Source organism: Pseudogymnoascus destructans, assembly GCF_001641265.1.
Source record: "Pseudogymnoascus destructans isolate 20631-21 unplaced genomic scaffold scaffold_37, whole genome shotgun sequence".
NCBI classification, from domain to species: Eukaryota; Fungi; Ascomycota; class Leotiomycetes; order Thelebolales; family Thelebolaceae; genus Pseudogymnoascus; species Pseudogymnoascus destructans.
This window is the reverse complement of record NW_020167556.1, coordinates 1-19,704: the sequence shown is the minus strand read 5'-3', so window position 1 is coordinate 19,704 and position 19,704 is coordinate 1. Positions and strand designations below refer to the sequence as shown.

The window sequence follows — 19,704 nt, the reverse complement described above, 5'->3', positions numbered from 1 at the left end:
TGATCAATTAGTCAAGAAACATTATATGCAACAATACATAGTATTGTTACAAATCAAATAAACTCTGTAAAAGGTCAATTATATTTCCCTTTATATATGCCTTATTTGTATTTATTTTAATTAATAATTTAATAGGTTTAGTTCCATATAGCTTTGCATCTACTAGTCATTTTGTATTAACTTTTGGACTTAGTTTTACTATAGTTTTAGGTGCAACTATATTAGGATTCCAAAAACACGGGTTAGAGTTCTTTTCTTTATTAGTACCAGCTGGTTGTCCTTTAGGTTTATTACCTTTATTAGTTTTAATTGAATTTATTTCTTATTTAGCTAGAGCTGTATCATTAGGGCTTAGATTAGCTGCTAATATCTTAAGTGGTCATATGTTATTACATATCTTAGCTGGATTTACTTATAATATCATGACTTCAGGATTTATATTCTTCTTTTTAGGTTTAATGCCTTTAGCGTTTATAATTGCTTTCTGTGGTCTTGAATTGGGTATTGCTTTTATACAAGCTCAAGTGTTTGTGGTATTAACAAGTAGTTACATTAAAGATGGATTAGATTTACATTAAGTGTAAGACATATTATATTATAAATTTTATAATATATATATATATATAATATATATATAAACTAAATGAAAATTTTGTAATTTTATGATTAGATTTTTTATTTTAAATTTTAGATAGGTATTTATACGTATGTTTAACCATAGGTATGGTTAAGATCAATAGGTATATTAAGAATAAATCTTATATTAATATAAAATTTGCATATAGATTTGTTAAAGTCCAGTGTTTATTAAACTTATACAGGTATAAAGTGTTAAAGCTAAAGTTTTTGGTATAGTACAGAAAAATTTTTTAATATACAAAATTTTGTATATGAAATACATTTAAGCAAGTCTATCTTGTTTATTACGTAGTATTATGTTAAAATACAAGCCTACAGTTAAAAGTTAAGACAGACTAATTATTAAACAGAAACTGGCTTAATTGTATATCTATTTATTTTTAGATTTTCTTAGATTTATACATATAGTCTACAAGAATTATTTAAATTTAATAGAGGATTTATTTGTATAAATACAAAGTGTATATCATGTGCAATTTTCATTAAATGTAATATCTTAAAAATCTGAATCAGATTATTAAGTTATTAATACAACTGGTTATAATCCAGGCTCTGTCGGGGATGATCTTAAATTATTGTAATGTTAAATACACATTAGTAGTATTAATATTTAATTAACTAATTAATTATTAATACAATTATAGAATATATTTGAGTTTGATGATGGCTCTGAATGAACGCTGTCCAAATGCTTGACACATGCTAATCGTACGTTTAATATAATATAATAGTCTTCAGGTTAAGCCTGGAAAACTATTTATTTAATTAAAAGTGGTGTACAGGTGAGTATATGATATTTTGGCTACCTTAAAGTAAGGCTAATAAATACCTTATAAAGAAAGGAAGTAAATTTCCGCTTTAAGATGACAATAAATATCTCGGATAGGTAGTAGTTAAGGTAATGGCTTAACTAGCTTAAAATTCCGTAATCGAGGCTGAGAGGTCCATCGGTCACATTGGGTCTGAAAAAAGCCCAATACGTATAGTACAGCAGTGGGGAATATTGGTCAATAGCCTAAAGGCTGAACCAGCAATTTGGAAGAACGTAAAGCTTCGGCTTGTGAAACCTAAAAATAAAGGTAAGCATCGACTATGTCGAATAAAGTTCTAGATATAATATTGATTATGACAAATTTTTATCTATTTGTCTTGACCAAAATACGTGCCAGCAGTCGCGGTAATACGTAAAAGACAAGTGTTATTCATCTTTAATAGGTTTAAAGGGTACCTAGACGGTATTATTAGCCCAAAAAGGGTACGATAGTACTAGAGTTTTATAGGAGAAGGAGGTATTTATGGTGGAGAGTTTATATTTAATTATACCTTAGAGACTGGTAAAGGCGAAAGCAACCTTCTATCTAATAACTGACGTTGAGGTACGAAGGCCTGGGTAGCAAACAGGATTAGATACCCTAGTAGTCCAGGCAGAGAATTCTAAATGCCATATGCTAGATTAATTTAGCATATAAATGAAAGTGTAAGCATTTCACCTTAAGAGTAATGCGGCAACGCAGAAACTGAAATCATTAGGCCGTTTCTGAAATCAGTAGTGAAGTATGTTATTTAATTCGATAATCCACGAAAAACCTCACCACGATTTGCATATTATTTTTAATCTTAATTGGTTAAAATTATTACAAGCGTTGCACGGCTGTCTTCAGTTAATGTCGTGAGATTTTGGTTAGTTCCATAAAATTAACGTAAACCCTTGCTTTATTTTTAAATAGTATTTTATAGAGCAGTTCGCCATTATATTGGTTGATATATGGGACCAAGACAAGTCATCATGACCTTAATGTTGTGGGCTATAGACGTGCCACATAACCCTATACAAAGAGATGCGAAAATGTGAATTTAAGCTAATCTCAAAAGTAGGATATAATACGGATTGTAGTCTGTAACTCGACTACATGAAGAAGGAATTACTAGTAATCGTGAATCACCATGTCACGGTGAATTTTTTCTCGGATAGGTACTTACTACTCGTCGCGCGCTGAAAGAAGTTTATGCAATAAGTTTGGTCAACTATTTATTTTTAATTAAGATAATACGTTCTTTATATATATTTAGTTAATTTTCGTATGTGTTACTTCGATTGGTGTTAAGTCGAAATACGGTTCGTGTAGTGGAAATTGCACGGGGCTAATTAAAGTAAACAATAAACTGTATGTAATATTTAAGATATTGTATACTAAAGGAAGGTTCCGTTTGTTGGTATGACGGGTTGAGCTGTAAACTCAATAGCCTTTTGCTGTCGAAGGTTCAATTCCTTTTCTTCCTAAATAGTTTATTAAGCCTAATAGCCCAAATGCGGGTTGATGTAATAGTAACATAACTGACTCATGATCAGTATATATTGGTGCAAATCCTTTGCCCGCACTTTAATCAACAACTTCATTGTATATGTAGAGCCTTTATAGCTCAAAGGTAGAGCATAATACTGTTAATATTGTGGTTAGATGTTCGAATCATCTTAAGGGCTAATTAATAATGTTTATGTTTCTGTTTATGTTCTGTCTATGTTTCTGTTTCTGTATCTCTACCTATCTGTTTCTTAATTTAATTTAATTTAATTCTGTTTGAGTTTATTTATTTTTTATGTGTGTTAGCTTAATAGGTAGAGCTTTGTGCTACGGACACAAGGGTACAAGTTCGAATCTTGTACTCACTTTCCTGACTAGGTTTACTCAATGTACTTAAAGTATGTACACAATATAATTCTAATTATCTAATATATAGATATATCTTAGTCAAAAGTGTAGGGATTTAAAAAACTATACATAAAAATGAACTTATCACTTTTTGTTTTTCATGAAACTTTTACAAACGGGTACCAAACAGAGGTATTAGACTTGTTGTCTTTGATTTGTATTTTTTCTGGTATCTTGGTCATAGTATGTAAGAATCCCATAGTTTCTGTGCTATTTTTAATCGGGTTATTTTTAAGTATATCTTGTTATCTTATAGTGTTAGGCCTTAATTTTATAGGTTTATCTTACTTATTAGTTTATGTAGGAGCTGTTTCTATTTTATTCCTTTTTATACTTATGTTAATAAATGTTAGAATAAGTGAATTATCAAATGAAACAAGTAATAGTATCCCACTTCTTATATTTGGTTTAGGTCTTGGTCTTAGTTTTCCAGCTGATAACTTATGACCTTTAAAGGGGAGTCTTGATGAAAAAAGTGTTAATATAAACTTAGATAATAATCTAATTAATATAGAAGATATTACACCAAAGGATCTTGATTTAAGCTATGTTACAAGTAAAACATGGGACGGAACTTTATCTGAAACTAGTCATATAACTACTATTGGAAATATTTTATATTCTAGTCATAGTATATGATTAATATTGACCTCGATAATTTTATTATTAGCTATGGTAGGTGCAATTGTTATAACAATAAAACAAAAAAACTAGTGCAATACTAAGATTTAATATTAAATTGTCTATAGTAATTATAGATGGGTTAGCTCAAAGGGTAGAGTTTTGTGTTATGGACATAAGGACACAAGTTCGAATCTTGTACTCACTTTCGCACTAGGTTTACTCAATGTACTTAAAGTACGTACACAATATAATTCTAATTATCTAATATATATATCTATGTATCTTAGTCAAAAGTGTAGAATAATATATAAAAATTAAATTAAACAAAAGATATTCGAATTGTTAAGAACATTTCTGGAAAATTTTACCAATAGTGGTTTAGATTATTTAGTAGCAGTAGCACCCTATTTAATTAAATTACCTGATTTATCTTTGTGTGAGTCTCTTATCTTAAGTAAGCAATCTTGAGGGCTTATTGCATGAAATAGTATAATTAAAGAAACTAGGTGTTTAGAGTATATAATGTTCCTAACGGTTATTTATATAAGAATGGTAATATAATTATACCTCTAAGTAGAATTTGTGACGTAGATGCTGTAGCTCATGGTGTTATATGTGGTAATGTTAATTTAGATGTACTTATCGCAGACTATCGTGTTATGCTTAACAGTCGATATTTTTCGGAATTAGCTATTCTTGAAGCTGACCCTGAAACGGGTAGAATTCGTATTATGTGGCATATAGCTATAAATGTGCACAATCATGGAGTAGCGGAGTAATTTAAATCTGTGGTTTTGAGGAGAGTAAGTGAAATAACTGCTGCTGGTGGTACATAAAGTATTAACATAAATATAGGTTAATATATATATATAAATTAATCCTAGAGGGATTAGCTCAATTGGTAGAGCAACCGTTTTACACACGGTAGGTTGAATGTTCGAATCATTTATCCCTTAAAAGGAGTTTATTATAAAGTTATTAATATTTAATACATTAGTCTGTCTTTTATACTTCCTTTTGTAAATTTCTTTTTTTTTATCTAGAAGAATAAATGTAAGTCTATATCAATACCTACATATGTATCAGATTCTAAATAAAATTAAAAATATGAAGCTAATTATTACCCGATTCTATTTATACTACAGAGAAAACTTAATTCATAATAGATGAGTTAATTAAAGGTCTGTAATATATATTAATCTAAATATAAAGACCGGACAATTTATAGGTTAATATATATATATTAACCCTAGAGGGATTAGCTCAATTGGTAGAGCAACCGTTTTACACATGGTAGGTTAAATGTTCAAATCACTTATCCTTTAAATAGAGTAGTATCTACAATAAATTGAACGTCTCCTTAAACCATGTATATATACGTATCTTTTTTTTTTAGGTATTAGTTCTTCTAAATATGAATGTTATATCAATATTTAACACGAAAAATAAAAATGTATCTGATTAATACACAAATAGTGAAAAAGGAAAATTAAGTTTGTTCCAGACAAGTAAAGAAAAATAAAAAGATGACAAACCTTAACAGAAGTCAGTTTCAAGCACATCCGTTTCATTTAGTTTCTCCTTCACCTTGACCTATTTACACATGTATTGCCTTATTTAATTTAACTACCAGCGGTGTCTTAACTATGCACGGATTTAGTAACGCAGGATTCTATTTAGCTTGTTCTTTTATAGCTGTTGTTTCTTCTATGTCCTTTTGATGACGTGATGTTATAAGTGAGGGTACATATTTAGGTAATCATACATTAGCAGTACAAAAAGGGTTAAACATGGGTGTTGCTCTATTTATTGTTTCAGAAGCATTATTTTTCTTAGCTATCTTTTGAGCCTTCTTTCATAGTGCTTTATCACCTACTGTAGAATTAGGTGCTCAATGACCACCTATGGGTATAGAAGCTATAAATCCTTTTGAATTGCCTTTGCTTAATACTATTATATTATTGTCTAGTGGTGTAACAGTTACATATGCTCATCATTCTTTAATACAAGGAAACAGAAGTGGAACCTTATACGGTATAGTAGCTACAGTTTTATTAGCCTTAATCTTTACAGGTTTTCAAGGTGTAGAGTACACAGTCTCTTCATTTACTATAAGTGATGGAGCCTACGGATCATGTTTTTATTTTGGGACAGGTTTCCATGGGATACACGTAATGATAGGAACAGCTTTTATAGCTGTAGGTTTATGACGTGTATTAGCTTACCATGCTACAGATAACCATCATTTAGGTTTAGAGTCAAGTATATTGTATTGACATTTTGTAGATGTAGTATGACTTTTCTTATTCGTATCTATATACTATTGAGGGTCATAAATATAACTATATAAGTATTAGTAAACTAATAAAAGATAAATAATATTATATATCTTTAGAGACTTTGGCTTAATTGGTAAAGCATGTGCCTTTTAATCACTATTATATGGGTTCAAATCCCATAGGTCTTAAAAGAAATAAGCGGCTATAAGTTAATGGTAAACCCGACGTCTTCCAAACGTTTTATGTCGATTCGACTTCGGCTAGCCGCAAAATAACAAGGGTTAGTCACTTAATTGGTAAAGGACTTTCTTGTCACGAAAGTAGATGTCGGTTCGAATCCGGTCTGGCCCGCATATATACTGAAATATGTTTTTTATTGTTAGCATAAAAAAGTCTTTTTATTATGTTATCATAGAAAGGAAAAGTTGCCATTGGTAAGGCGAGATATTTGCTAAATATTGTGTATTAACACCTGGATGTTCAATTCATCTCTTTTCCGTTAATAAAAAGCTATACTTTTCGTTAAGGTTTTAATAAAAGAGAGCATAGTTTAATAGGCAAAACAAGAAGCTTCAGATTTCATGTTCTCAGTTCAAGTCTGAGTACTCTGTAAAACAACATATATTAGTTTAGCATAAGGTTCTTTAACTTAATTGGTAAAGTGCGTTTTTGATAAGGATGTTATTCAAGTTCAAGTCTTGAAAGAATCATAGTATAATACTATATAAATTATATGTTGTAAACATAGTAAAAGAGAATTGGCCGAGCGGTTTAAGGCGGTAAACTTGAGATTTATTTGGTTTTTATAAATCACATCCGTTCAAATCGGATATTCTCTGTATTATTAGCAATAATACATTATTATAAACGGGTTAGAGCCAGGTTGGTTAGGCGTCTCATTTGGGTTGAGGAATTGTTATGTTCGAACCATATAACCCGAAAATACGTAATTTAGTACTACATGTACTAAATTGGTATTAGTAATATAATGTAATGGATATAGATTTAATGTTTATATACTATAAATTGTAGTATAAGCAAGTATATAAAGAAACTATTAGGAATACCTTGCTATATATTAAAGAGAGTAATATTTTAAATTGTGTAAAAATACTTAACACATGAACTCTTAGATAAATTCAGTAATAAACGAAGTGAATTGAAACATCTTAGTAGCTTTAGGAAAAGAAATCAAACGAGATTCTACAATTAGTGTGAATTAAAGTAGAAGAGCCTAGAGTATTAAAAGGAGATAAAGGATAACTAAATCTCTATTAATACTTTAAATAAGTAGAACGGGCTATAAACCTGTTTGAATGTTAAGGGGAACCTTCCTCTAAGGCTAAATATAATATATAAGCGACAGCGTATAGTTCTGTGAAGGAAAGGTTTGAATTAGTAGTTTTATAAGCAGCTCAAGCAAAGTTTAAAACATAGTGAGAGCGTACCTTTTGCATAATGGGTCAGTAAGTTAATGTTAGATGCGAGCAGCAATGCCTAGATAAACCAATTATGAAATAATGAATTAGTATCTAAAATTAGACCCGAAGCCTGGTGATCTTACCATAGTCAGGGTTATAAAAGCCCGAACGGGTTATCGTTGTATAGATATCCGATGAACTGTGGTAAGTTAGTGAAAGACAAAACTGACCAGGATAGCTGGTTTTCTGCGAAACCTATAGAAGTAGGTAATTTAAGTTACATCATAGCAGGTACAGAACTGTGATCTCAGGCAACTTTAATAGATAAATATTTATTTGTGTTATTTATTATTTTTGTACATATCGGGGGATCGTGAAGATTTTATCGGTGAGTATTCGCACTCGGAAGGGCAATGATGAATATTAAATAATCAGACATAGTACGCTAAGGTTGTATGTCTAAAGGGAAACAGCCCAGAACAAGAGTTAAGGTTCCAAAATTAATATTAAGTGAAATTAAGGAAGTTTCTATCAAATACGACTAGGAAATAGGCTTAGAAGCGGCCATTTTTTGAAGACCTCGTAACAGAGCACTGGTTCAGTAAATAGTTTACTATTTACATTGATAGTGGCACCGGAAATTTAACGGATCTAAATAATATACCGACACCTTGTCCATATTAAAACATAATATTATATAATATGGGGTAGCGGAACGTTGGGGTAAATTTTAGACTATTTCTTAAAAAGATTTAGGAATAAATGACCCAAGTGACAATGCTGACATGAGTAACGAAAAAGGGGGTATATCCCCTCGCCTAAAGCTTATGGATTTTTTAAAGTAACGGCCTCTAAGTTTATAAACCTAAAGGATTAAACGATGAGAAAATCTTGTCTACAAAGTAACAACCTTTTATAAGAAAAGAGATTAAGATGTTTCGTCTTATTATCTTTTTCTTAAGTGAAGAAGGTTCTGGAAAAACAGTAAAAACCTTAAATAGTAAATATCTTAAAAATATTTATTATTAAGGCGACATAATAACCGTACTAGAGTCTACCCCAAGTAAGCAAGTAGAGTATACGAAGGCGTTTGAGTGAACAATCATTAAGGAACTCGGCAAACTAACTACCGTAACTTAGGGATAAGGAGAGCCATTCCTCCTGATTAATATCAGGTAAAGAATAGGAAGCATGGAATAGTGTTGTACGACTGTTTAATTAAAACAAAGCACTCTGCAGTAAGATAATAAATCAAAGTATTGAGTGTGATTTCTGCCCGATGTCGGCTGGTTAACGGATTTATTAAGTTGACTAATATAAGCTTGACTTTGAAGGAAACCCCGATCAATGGCGGCCTTATTTTGAGGGTCCTAAGGTAGCGGAATACCCTGGCCGTTAAATGCGGTCTTGCATGAATGATTTAACGATACAACAGCTGTCTCAATGATTGGCTCAGTGAAATTGGAATAACTGTGCAGATACAGTTTACCTCTAGTTAGACGAGAAGACCCTATGCAGCTTTACTGTTGCTAGTTATTGAATGTGATTTAATTAATTTTAGTAATATAAGGTAATTGGTTAGATATTATTGGAAGACCTTTATTTTATTCGTCATATTGATAGATTTATTCTATTTTCTTATCTAAAGATAGGAAATTACCCCTACTATGTTAGGGAAACAATGGCTAGGAGGCAGTTTATGCGGGGCACAGATCCATAAAAAGTACCTGGGTGTATCCAAAGTTAATTTTGTAAAATTGACATGACTTACTTCTAAGTATACTATTTGGGAAATAAGTTTTCATGACTAACAATACATTATATATTTAATGTATTTATTTTTAGTTTGTTATTTGGTGTAGCTTATGCTATAACTAATCCAGCTATTTATCTATTAAGTTAGAAATATTTTTTTATCCTAGTAAGATTTTATCTATATGGAAAATAGATGTAATTAAAACATTGAAGTAGATATCTTTCCAATGTTTTTTAATTTTTTTATTAGGTGTATTTGGTGAAACCAAACTACAAATTGCTAATATGATAATTATGTTTATTACTTGTCAAGTTTAATGGCTTAATCTTGCTTTACTGTTTGACTTACACGTCTATCAGTCGCGTAAGCGGGCATATGATCACAAGATGCAGAAAGGAAAGGTCTTGGATTTATGAAAAAGCTACGCTAGGGATGTTAGTCCTCCAATGTTTAAGTCTACTAATATTTAATATTGGTTAATTAGACTTAAACTCATTGGCAATTTATTGGGTTAATTTCAAGAATAACTTTGTCTGAGGACTTAGTATACTTGAAGCGAACTTTACTTTAGCATAATTACCTTAAAAAGGTGTTAAAAGTAAAACCGTTCAACGACTAGAAAGTGAGTTATGCTAACAATAATCTTTCTAATAATGCCCAACTTTCTTAATATATAGTTATATAATTGCAATATTATTTTATATTGCTTAACCTTAGTTAATATTAATTTATTAATGAAATAGTCTTTACTTTAGTTTAGTTTCTTTAAAGTTTTTAGATTAAAGTAAAGCTTATTACCACTGTATTATGTTGGTATAAATAATTAAAAAACCATGAAAAATAATAACCAAAAAACTGAAATATTGAAACCCCTTATATTTAACAAAAAAATAAATTTTAAACATAAAATAATACCTTTAGATGTTATTTCTAACACTATAGGTCCTACTCGTGTTTTTCCTGCTGCGACTAAAGAATGATTTAATTCTGTGTATGCTTATAACCAAAGTTATATAAAAAATTTATCTATTGCAGATAAAACTTTAAGTCAGTTAGTTAAAAGTTATTTTAATTTTTATTTTAATAATAAACATTAAAAAGTAGTAAAATAGCTATAAGATTAGAAGACTATCTCTAAATAAGATATTGATAAGTAAAGCAGAATTAAAACACACAAGTTCTAAAGTAACAGTAACCTTATATACATATAATGCAGAAAAAATTTATTTAACTTTAAAATTGAAAATTTAATAAAAGCTTATTTTACCTCTATACTTAAAAATCTTGATATAAATCCATCTTTAATAAATCTATTACATGATATAAATGTATATAAAAAAGAAGCTTCTCTTGTAGATTATTTAGAGGAGTTAAAGTCTAATTTAAAGTCAAATCTAGACTTAAAAGTAGACCCTTATATGGTATCATATTTAGATATTATAAATGAAATGATAATTTTAAGTAAAAATGATAAAATAGCTCATAAAAAATTGGACCAATTATATACAGAGTCCTTAAGAAAAATTTTTTAAGTAAAGAAATTAAGAGATTGCTACATGTAAACTTTTACTTAACTTAAATAAATCTAAATTTGAGGATGAGTTTATATTAAAATTAAAAGGAATAATAGGTAAACTTTACAGTAAAGAAGTAGAATTTAATATAGTAAATTTAAAAAACTTTTGTATTTCATAGTGACATTTTTACAGAAGTAATATCTACAAAATTGAAAAATAGAAAAAATAATCTATTAAATGTCTTAAAATCTTCCCTTATATTTAGTTAAATTACCTAGAGTTAATAAGATAAAAGAAAATAGTGTAAAAGTAGATAACTTTTGCCTAGATCACCTTAAAAATTTACATATTAATTCTAATATAAATAAATATAACACAGATAAGGATACGTTAGATCAATTATTACTAGATATATTACCTTCTTCAACGTTTATGTCAGGTGATAAAGATAAACACCTTTAACAGCTTATAATGAAAATTATATTAACACTTATAATCCGTTAGATATTGTATTTGATTCTTTGAAAAAAATAAGGATACTTCGGGTGTAAGATTAGAAGCTAAAGGTAGATTAAGTAAACGTTCTACTGCCTCTAGATCTGTATTTAAGGTAAAATGAAAAGGTAGCATTAAAATTTGGATTCTTCTTATAGAAAATTATCATCAGTAATGTTAAGAGGTCATGCTAAATCTAATGTGCAATATACTGTAGTAAATACAAAAACACGTAGTGAGCTTTTGGTCTTAAAGTTTGAATAAGCAGTAAATAATTACTAAATAGTATATATCCTTTTAAATTATTCTTCATAATTCTCGCGTTGCATTTACTATATAAAAAGAAATGAAGAAATAGTCTGAACCATCTTGTGAAAGATGGAAATAAAGGATAAATAACCTTTATGATAACAAATTTTGAACAGGCTAATTGCGCCAGGAAGTACAAATTGAGTGCGCAGTTTGGCACCTCGATGTCGGCTTAACTTATCCACATGAATGCAGTAATCATGAAGGGTTCGACTGTTCGTCGATTAATAAGTTACACGAGCTGGGTTAAATACGTCGTGAGACAGTATGGTTTCTATCTTCTAGAGGAAATTAGAATAAAATAAGGATAGCCCCCTCGTACGAAAGGAGCTGGGTAAATTAACCTCATGGTTTACCTGTTGTTTATGTGCCCATATTAATAAAAGTATAATTAAGTTTATACAGGGATGTTACTTTCACTTAAGTAAATATATAGCATAGGCACGGCAGGAACGCTACGTTAGTTAAAGAAAGTGCTGAATGCATCTAGGCGCGAAACTTACTTTAAGATATTCTTAAATATAGGTAGTTTTAACACTACGATTTCCATATTTTATTAAATATGTGATTAATAGGCTTTAGCTGAAAGAATTTAAATGTTTTTAGGCATAAAGTACTAATTTTATAATAACTGATTATTATATATATCTTACATTATATTATCTCTATTGTTTTTTTTTTTAAGATATAAAAAAAAAATCCTAAAATTTTTTATAAGGCCAATTAATAAGCCTGGTTAGGCATAAAAGTAATGTAGCTGTTTTGTAACCAGCTGAAGCAAGTGCGATACTTGCACTGGGCTTGGTTTAACAAAAAAAAGTTTTTTTAGTATTTCTATTAACATATATACCTTATACCGATAATAGGTAATGAGTATAAAATGTATATACTTTCGGTTTTTATGTATTAAATTGATTATTTAAGTCATAAAAGGCCTTATAGTCGAGGGGTTAAGACTTGATACTTTCACTGTCATATTCGAGGGTTCGAGTCCCTCTAAGGTCAATGAATAATATCATTTTTATTTAATATTATGCAAATGTTACAATCTATATTATAAATGTTATAGTGCATAAGATATATATATATTAGTAGATGTATACATGGTATATATGGTTTAGACCGGTATTTAAAGGTTATAGCTTAATTGGTAAAGCAAGCTGCTCATGACGGTTTAGATGAGTGTTCAAGTCACTTTGGCCTAATATTATATAGGTCCGAGTGCTGGAATGGTAGACAGGGTAAACTTAAGCTTTACTGATATAATATCGTGAACGTTCAAGTCGTTTTTCGGATAGTATTTAACTAAATATATTATTTGGTTTATATAATATTTATATATAATATATTTAGAGGTTTATATTTTAAACTATCTATATAGGGGACATAGTTTAATTGGTAAAACTGGCGACTTTGCAAGTCGTTATCTCAGGTTCGAATCCTGATGTCTCCATAATTAAATCTAAATTTTAGCTCGAGAAGCTCAATTGGTAGGGCGAGGGTCTTGAAGCGATCTAGGTTGTAAGTTCAACTCTTATCTCGAGCATATTTCCTATATAGGTGTATTTAAATTAACAAAGGTAGTGATGGAATTGGTAGACATGAATAGCTTAGGACTATTTGATTTTCTTATCTTACCCGTTCAAGTCGGGTTTACCTTATAAAACTATGTATAGTATATATATTTGGAGTAAAATAAAGCATAGATATATAAGTATACTCCAAATTTATATATCTATGCTGTAGACTAATAGGCAAGTCATAGGTTTTTGATGCTTATTATTGGGTGTTCGAATCACTTCAGCATAATAAAACCTAAAAGATAAAGGTGGGTATAGTTTCAATCGGTAGAACGACTGTATGTGGCACAGTATGTTCCCTGTTCAAGTCAGGGTACTGACCCTTTAAATTAAAAAAAGATAAGATATAAGTCAGCCAGGATAGTTTAATTGGTTAGAACATTAATTTCATGCATTAATAATGAGAATTCAAATTTCTCTCCCGGCTCATGTTAATTCTTTCACTTATTTCATTATAATGTCGAATGCCGTTTCATTGAGACGAGACAAATCTATTCTATATAGCAGAATAACTATAATAATTTTATTATTATCTAGTTATCTTACTTTAGATAGTTTATATTTAACAAACTTAGATACGGGGATAGGTTTATACGGGGGTTTATTTAGTGCTACAAGCATAACTCATACATTTCAGTTATTTATCTTTTTAGTTAGTGCTGCTATATTACAATTAACAAGTTTTTATCCTAGAAAAGTCTTTTTTAAAAACTCTTCTAAGTTATTATCTTATAATACAATTAACTTTAAATCTAAAATTTTAAATAAAATGGGAGAACAATTTAAAATAATTGAATACCCTTTAATTATATTGTTTATTATAACAGGTGCTTGTTTTTTTAGTTTCAACAAGTGATTTAGTGTCTATTTTTTAGTATAGAGTTACAAAGTTATGGGTATATTTATTAAGTACTATATATAGAAATTCTGAACAAGCAACTAGTGGAGGTCTTACTTATTTTTTTATTAGGTGATTAGCTTCTTGTTTTATATTATTAGGTTCGGCCCTTTTATATGCTAACTCTGGTACTACTAGTCTTGATGGTATATATGTTATTGCTAGTATAAGCGATTTAGGTTGTGATATAAGCAATAATACTCAATCTTGATATAAACCTGATTATATAAATATGTCTTTACTTATATTATGTGTAGGATTTTTATTTAAAAATAAGTGCTGCACCTTTTCATTTTTGATCACCTGATGTTTATGATGCTGTGCCTACTGTAGTTACTACATTTATTGCTATAATAGCAAAAATATCTATATTATAATTCTTTTTAGAATTAGTGCACTATACTAGTAATTCCTTATTTATAAATAATTTTAGCTGAACTACTAGCTTATTAGTCAGTTCTTTACTATCATTAATAATAGGTTCAGTATTAGTTTAACACAATTTAGAATAAAAAGATTGTTTGCCTATAGTACTATAAGTCATGTAGGATTTATATTATTAGCTTTAAGTATTAACAGCATAGAGTCAATTCAAGCTTTCATTTTTTATTTAATGCAATACTCTTTAAGTAATTTAAATGCATTCATGTTGTTATTAGCAATAGGATATTCATTGTATTGCTATAGTAATGAGAATAAAAAATATAGTTTTTTATTAGATAAGAATAACTCACCTATACAATTAATTAGTCAAATGAAAGGTTTCTTTTATATAAATCCTATGTTAGCTTTAAGTTTAGCTATTACTTTATTTTCTTTTGCAGGTATACCTCCTCTTATAGGATTTTTTGCAAAACAGATGGTATTAAGCGCAGCTTTAGATAGTGGATATGTTTCATAACACTTGTTGCAATATTAACTAGTGTAATAAGTGCAGTATATTATCTAAACATTGTAAAAGAGATTTTCTTCGATAAACCTGAATATAAAGTAAATCCTTATATTTCAGATGTTGACATGTATGCGACTATAACCAAAAAGAATGGAATAGTTCAAAAATTAAGCTTTAAATATGATAGCATAATACTATCAAGCCATTTAACTATAACAATAAGTATTTTAACTTTAATAATCTTATTATTTATTTTATGCCTCAAGAATCATTAAGTATGTCAAATATATTAGCTTTAATATTATTTAACTCATAATGTCTAGTATTACTTTTTTTTGTATTTATACCATTATTAGCTATCATTTATTAGCTGTAAATTTAATATTCGCTCCTCATAATCCTTACGATGAAAAGGATAGTGCATTTGAATGTGGTTTTCATTCTTTTTTAGGACAAAATAGAACACAATTTAGTATTTCTTTTTTTATATTTGCCCTTTTGTTTTTATTATTTGATTTAGAAATACTTTTAGTTTATCCTTATGTAGTTAGTGCATATGCTAACGGTGTATATGGTTTAACTATAATGCTTGTATTCTTTTTAGCCTTAACGCTAGGTTTTGCCGTTCGAATTAGGTAAAAATGCCTTAAAAATAGAAAGTAGACAAACTTACACTTTACATAGTAATTACATTAAAATTAATAAAATAGTAGGTAAGCCTGCAAAAGTTTAAATTTGTTTTTTTTTGTATTAGATATATTCGGGTAGGGTATATTTCATCTTTTCTGTCTGCTTTATTTAATTTTGTCTAGTATATGTTATTATCTCTTTTATTAGTAATACCTTTAATAGGTATATTTATAATATCCACTTGCATGTCTTATGATACCTCTGCCTTAAATAATAAACGTATAAAAACAACAGGTTTAATAACATCCATTGTTAATTTATTATGTTCATTCTTAATATTCATACTTTTTTGATTTTAGTGTTAATCAATTTCAATTTGTACAAGAGTATCATGAAGTTAGTTCATATGATTTTTATTTAGGTGTTGATGGGCTATCTATATATTTGTGCTATTGACTACTATTATAGTACCTATAGCACTACTTTCTAACTGGAAATTCTATAAAAGAAAATATAAGATCTTATGTTATTATTAATTACTATTAGAAAGCTTATTATTAGCTGTATTTTTAGTATTAGATATTATTATTATTTTATGTGTTTTTTGAAAGTATATTGCCCCCTTTATTTTTATTAATTGGTTTATTTGGATCAAGTAATAAAGTAAGAGCAAGTTTTTATTTATTTTTATATACATTATTTGGGTCATTATTCTTATTATTATCGATACTTACGATGTCATCTATAATGGGAACAACAGATTTTGATGCTTTATATAAAACTAATTTTAATTACTCTACACAATATTCTTATTTTATGGTATATTTATAGCATTTGCTATTAAAACTCCTACTATTTTTTTAAAACACATGGTTATTAAAAGCTCACGTTGAATCACCTTTAGGTGGTAGTATCCTATTAGCAGGTATTGTGTTAAAATTAAGTTTATATGGTATATTTAGACTTATATTACCTTTATTACCTAAAGCTTCTTTAGATTATACATATATAGTATATCTTATAGGGGTAATCACTATAATATATGCTAGTTTTAGTACGTTAAGAACAATAGATATTAAAGAACTAATTGCTTATAGTTCTGTTCACATGCTGCAGTATATTTAATAGGTGTGTTAGTAATACAATACAAGGTATAGAAGGAGGTATAGTTTTAGGTTTAGCTCATGGTTTTGTATCTAGTGGTTTATTTATATGTGTAGGTGGTGTATTATATGACAGATCTGGGACAAGATTGATACCATTTTATAGAGGTATAGCTCAAATTATGCCTATATTTTCTATATTATTCTTTATATTATGTTTAGCTAATTGTGGTGTTCCTCTTACTTTAAATTTTGTTGGGGAATTATGTCTTTATATGGTGTATTTGAAAAATTACCATTATTAGGTGTAATGGCTAGTTCTTCTGTTGTCTTTTCAGCTGCTTACACTATTTTTATGTTTAATAGAATAGCTTTTGGAGGAGCCTTCTTTTTAACTTTAAAAAACCAATATAGTTTAGTAGATTTAAATGTACGAGAATTTTTCATGCTATTTAGTCTAGTTCTTCTTACAGTAGTCTTAGGTATATATCCTGCTCCAATTTAGACGGATTACATTATTCAGTGTCAACATTAATATATAGCTTTTTTCGCCCCTAATATGTTATTTTTATTTTTTATATATTACTTTTAATATGGATTATTACAATAATTTACATTTGCAAATCTAGTTTTTTATTAATGATACAAAGAATTCAGATGTTTTATTTTTGTAGAATCGCTATGCTACCAACTAAGACTATATACATAATAGTATGGTTAATTATAACATTAATTAACAACATATGGGGTAATTTTGATATAGTAGATTACTTAGGAATTGAAACACGTGAATTAAAACAAACATTTTTAGACTGTGTCTTTTCAGTAAGATCAACAGACAACGAATCTGTGGGTAGTAATACTGATAGTAATAGTGATACTGATAGTAGTACTGAGAATAACAGAAGAGCAGCGGAAGAGGAAAAGGAAGAGAGAGAGGAAGAGAAACAAGTCTCGGAAGACGATAGTGACTATGTGTATTCTGAATCTGATTCTGAACCTGATACTAGTACTGAGAGTGAGAAAGAAAGTACGAGAAGGGAACTAGAGAAGGAAGTCTTAGCGTGAAACGCTCAGCTTGCGTCTATTGTTCGTGAGACTTATGAGGATGAAGAAGTAGATGTTTACGATAAAGCCCTTGCTAAAAGTAAGGCTGCTCTTTGTAAGGATTATTCTGAAATATTTGATCATATAGAGGCAACTGAGGATGATCCAAGTAAACGTAGTAAATACTTGAATTATGATGCTAGATTACTTAAGAAGGAATTGGATGATTTGCCTGATGTAGTGACGGATCTTCTTATAGATTTAGAAACTGGAAATGCACAGTCTGCAAAAGGTCCTATCGGTCCTCCTGGTACTCCTGCTACAGAAGATGTTCCAAGAAATATTACTCGTTCTCTGGATAGTATTACTGCTAAGCTAGAGAATATTGCTGCAACAAGGTCTGCTGCTCCTGTAGATGATATTGCTGCACCTGCAGAAGAGTCTCCTGCAGAAGAGTCTGCTGCTTCTGCAGAAGAGTCTGCTGCTCCTAGCGATGTTCTTTCAAGAGGGAATTGAAGACCATGGACTCCACCTATAAATGAAAGTCCTATAGGTGATACTGCTGCTCCTTCTGTAGATGATCTTGTAAGTAACAAGAGAAAATTTGATTCGGACTCGTCAGATTCTTCTCCAGACAAAGGTAACAAAATAGTCAAGACTGGTTCAGAATCTGAACCCAAGGGTGACGCTTCTTAATTTTTATATTTACTTTTTTTTTTCTTTTTATTTAATTCTAATCTGTTTTTCCTTTTATATACCTATTACTTTTACTATTAATACTTATACAATATTATATTATGGATACAAGCAAAAAAAGATAATAAGAACAAATGATTTATTATATTAAAAATAGCTTTTTTAATTATTGTGACGCACCTAGTCCTTGAGGTTTATACTTCCAAGATACTGCTACTCCACAAATGGAAGGATTAGTAGAATTACATGATAATATTATGTTTTATTTAGTTATAGTATTATTCGCTGTAGGGTGAATAATGTTGTCTGTAATTAGAACTTATATTCATGAAAAATCCCCTATATCACACAAATACCTAAATCATGGTACATTAATAGAATTAATATGAACTATTACTCCTGCTTTAATACTGATACTTATAGCTTTCCCTTCTTTTAAATTATTATATTTAATGGATGAAGTAAGTGATCCAGCTATGTCTGTATTAGCAGAAGGTCACCAATGATACTGAAGTTACCAGTACCCTGATTTTTTAACAGATGACGGGGACTTTATAGAATTCGATTCATATTTAGTACCAGAATCTGACTTAGCTGAAGGAGGTTTAAGAATGTTAGAAGTGGATAATAGAGTTATACTTCCAGAATTAACACATGTTAGATTTATTGTTACAGCTGCTGATGTTATACATTCTTTTGCTTGCCCGGCTTTAGGTATTAAATGTGATGCATATCCAGGTAGATTAAATCAAGTATCTGTACTTATAAATAGAGAAGGTACATTCTACGGACAATGTTCAGAAATATGTGGAATTTTACATAGCTCTATGCCTATAGTTATAGAATCAGTTAGCATAGAAAAATTCTTATCTTGATTAGAAGATCAATAATTATTAATACATATAAATATTAATTATCTTTTGCTAATCTTATATTAGTAATTGATAAAAGTTAATAAAGGTTAATTTATTATATTATATGGCTATCTTTTGATAAATACACATATTATTTATATAGTATGTGTATAAGCGGCTATAAGTTAATGGTAAACCCGACGTCTTCCAAACGTTTTATGTCGATTCGACTTCGGCTAGCCGCAAAATAAAC

General features: G+C 29.1%; 16 non-coding genes across 16 annotated transcripts; all 16 read left to right on the top strand.

Moving 5' to 3' along the window:
- Window positions 1–2,834: 2,834 nt before the first annotated feature.
- On the top strand, window positions 2,835–2,921 carry VC83_09098 (the record flags this gene model as incomplete). The annotated part of the gene is made up of 1 exon: window positions 2,835–2,921. It is a non-coding gene; the product is annotated as a tRNA-OTHER (tRNA).
- Window positions 2,922–3,049: 128 nt separating this feature from the next.
- Window positions 3,050–3,122, top strand: VC83_09097 (the record flags this gene model as incomplete). The annotated part of the gene is made up of 1 exon: window positions 3,050–3,122. It is a non-coding gene; the product is annotated as a tRNA-Asn (tRNA).
- A 116-nt stretch (window positions 3,123–3,238) lies between these two features.
- VC83_09096 lies at window positions 3,239–3,311 on the top strand (the record flags this gene model as incomplete). Its single annotated transcript has 1 exon — window positions 3,239–3,311. It is a non-coding gene; the product is annotated as a tRNA-Arg (tRNA).
- A 796-nt stretch (window positions 3,312–4,107) lies between these two features.
- On the top strand, window positions 4,108–4,180 carry VC83_09095 (the record flags this gene model as incomplete). The annotated part of the gene is made up of 1 exon: window positions 4,108–4,180. It is a non-coding gene; the product is annotated as a tRNA-His (tRNA).
- Window positions 4,181–4,857: 677 nt separating this feature from the next.
- On the top strand, window positions 4,858–4,931 carry VC83_09094 (the record flags this gene model as incomplete). Its single annotated transcript has 1 exon — window positions 4,858–4,931. It is a non-coding gene; the product is annotated as a tRNA-Val (tRNA).
- Window positions 4,932–5,226: 295 nt separating this feature from the next.
- On the top strand, window positions 5,227–5,300 carry VC83_09093 (the record flags this gene model as incomplete). Its single annotated transcript has 1 exon — window positions 5,227–5,300. It is a non-coding gene; the product is annotated as a tRNA-Val (tRNA).
- A 1,068-nt stretch (window positions 5,301–6,368) lies between these two features.
- Window positions 6,369–6,442, top strand: VC83_09092 (the record flags this gene model as incomplete). The annotated part of the gene is made up of 1 exon: window positions 6,369–6,442. It is a non-coding gene; the product is annotated as a tRNA-Lys (tRNA).
- An 89-nt stretch (window positions 6,443–6,531) lies between these two features.
- On the top strand, window positions 6,532–6,605 carry VC83_09091 (the record flags this gene model as incomplete). The annotated part of the gene is made up of 1 exon: window positions 6,532–6,605. It is a non-coding gene; the product is annotated as a tRNA-Asp (tRNA).
- A 286-nt stretch (window positions 6,606–6,891) lies between these two features.
- VC83_09090 lies at window positions 6,892–6,964 on the top strand (the record flags this gene model as incomplete). Its single annotated transcript has 1 exon — window positions 6,892–6,964. It is a non-coding gene; the product is annotated as a tRNA-Ile (tRNA).
- A 41-nt stretch (window positions 6,965–7,005) lies between these two features.
- On the top strand, window positions 7,006–7,093 carry VC83_09089 (the record flags this gene model as incomplete). The annotated part of the gene is made up of 1 exon: window positions 7,006–7,093. It is a non-coding gene; the product is annotated as a tRNA-OTHER (tRNA).
- Window positions 7,094–12,683: 5,590 nt separating this feature from the next.
- Window positions 12,684–12,757, top strand: VC83_09088 (the record flags this gene model as incomplete). Its single annotated transcript has 1 exon — window positions 12,684–12,757. It is a non-coding gene; the product is annotated as a tRNA-Glu (tRNA).
- Window positions 12,758–12,883: 126 nt separating this feature from the next.
- On the top strand, window positions 12,884–12,957 carry VC83_09087 (the record flags this gene model as incomplete). The annotated part of the gene is made up of 1 exon: window positions 12,884–12,957. It is a non-coding gene; the product is annotated as a tRNA-OTHER (tRNA).
- Window positions 12,958–12,966: 9 nt separating this feature from the next.
- On the top strand, window positions 12,967–13,049 carry VC83_09086 (the record flags this gene model as incomplete). Its single annotated transcript has 1 exon — window positions 12,967–13,049. It is a non-coding gene; the product is annotated as a tRNA-OTHER (tRNA).
- An 82-nt stretch (window positions 13,050–13,131) lies between these two features.
- Window positions 13,132–13,205, top strand: VC83_09085 (the record flags this gene model as incomplete). The annotated part of the gene is made up of 1 exon: window positions 13,132–13,205. It is a non-coding gene; the product is annotated as a tRNA-Ala (tRNA).
- Window positions 13,206–13,223: 18 nt separating this feature from the next.
- On the top strand, window positions 13,224–13,298 carry VC83_09084 (the record flags this gene model as incomplete). Its single annotated transcript has 1 exon — window positions 13,224–13,298. It is a non-coding gene; the product is annotated as a tRNA-Phe (tRNA).
- A 189-nt stretch (window positions 13,299–13,487) lies between these two features.
- Window positions 13,488–13,561, top strand: VC83_09083 (the record flags this gene model as incomplete). Its single annotated transcript has 1 exon — window positions 13,488–13,561. It is a non-coding gene; the product is annotated as a tRNA-OTHER (tRNA).
- Window positions 13,562–19,704: the final 6,143 nt, after the last annotated feature.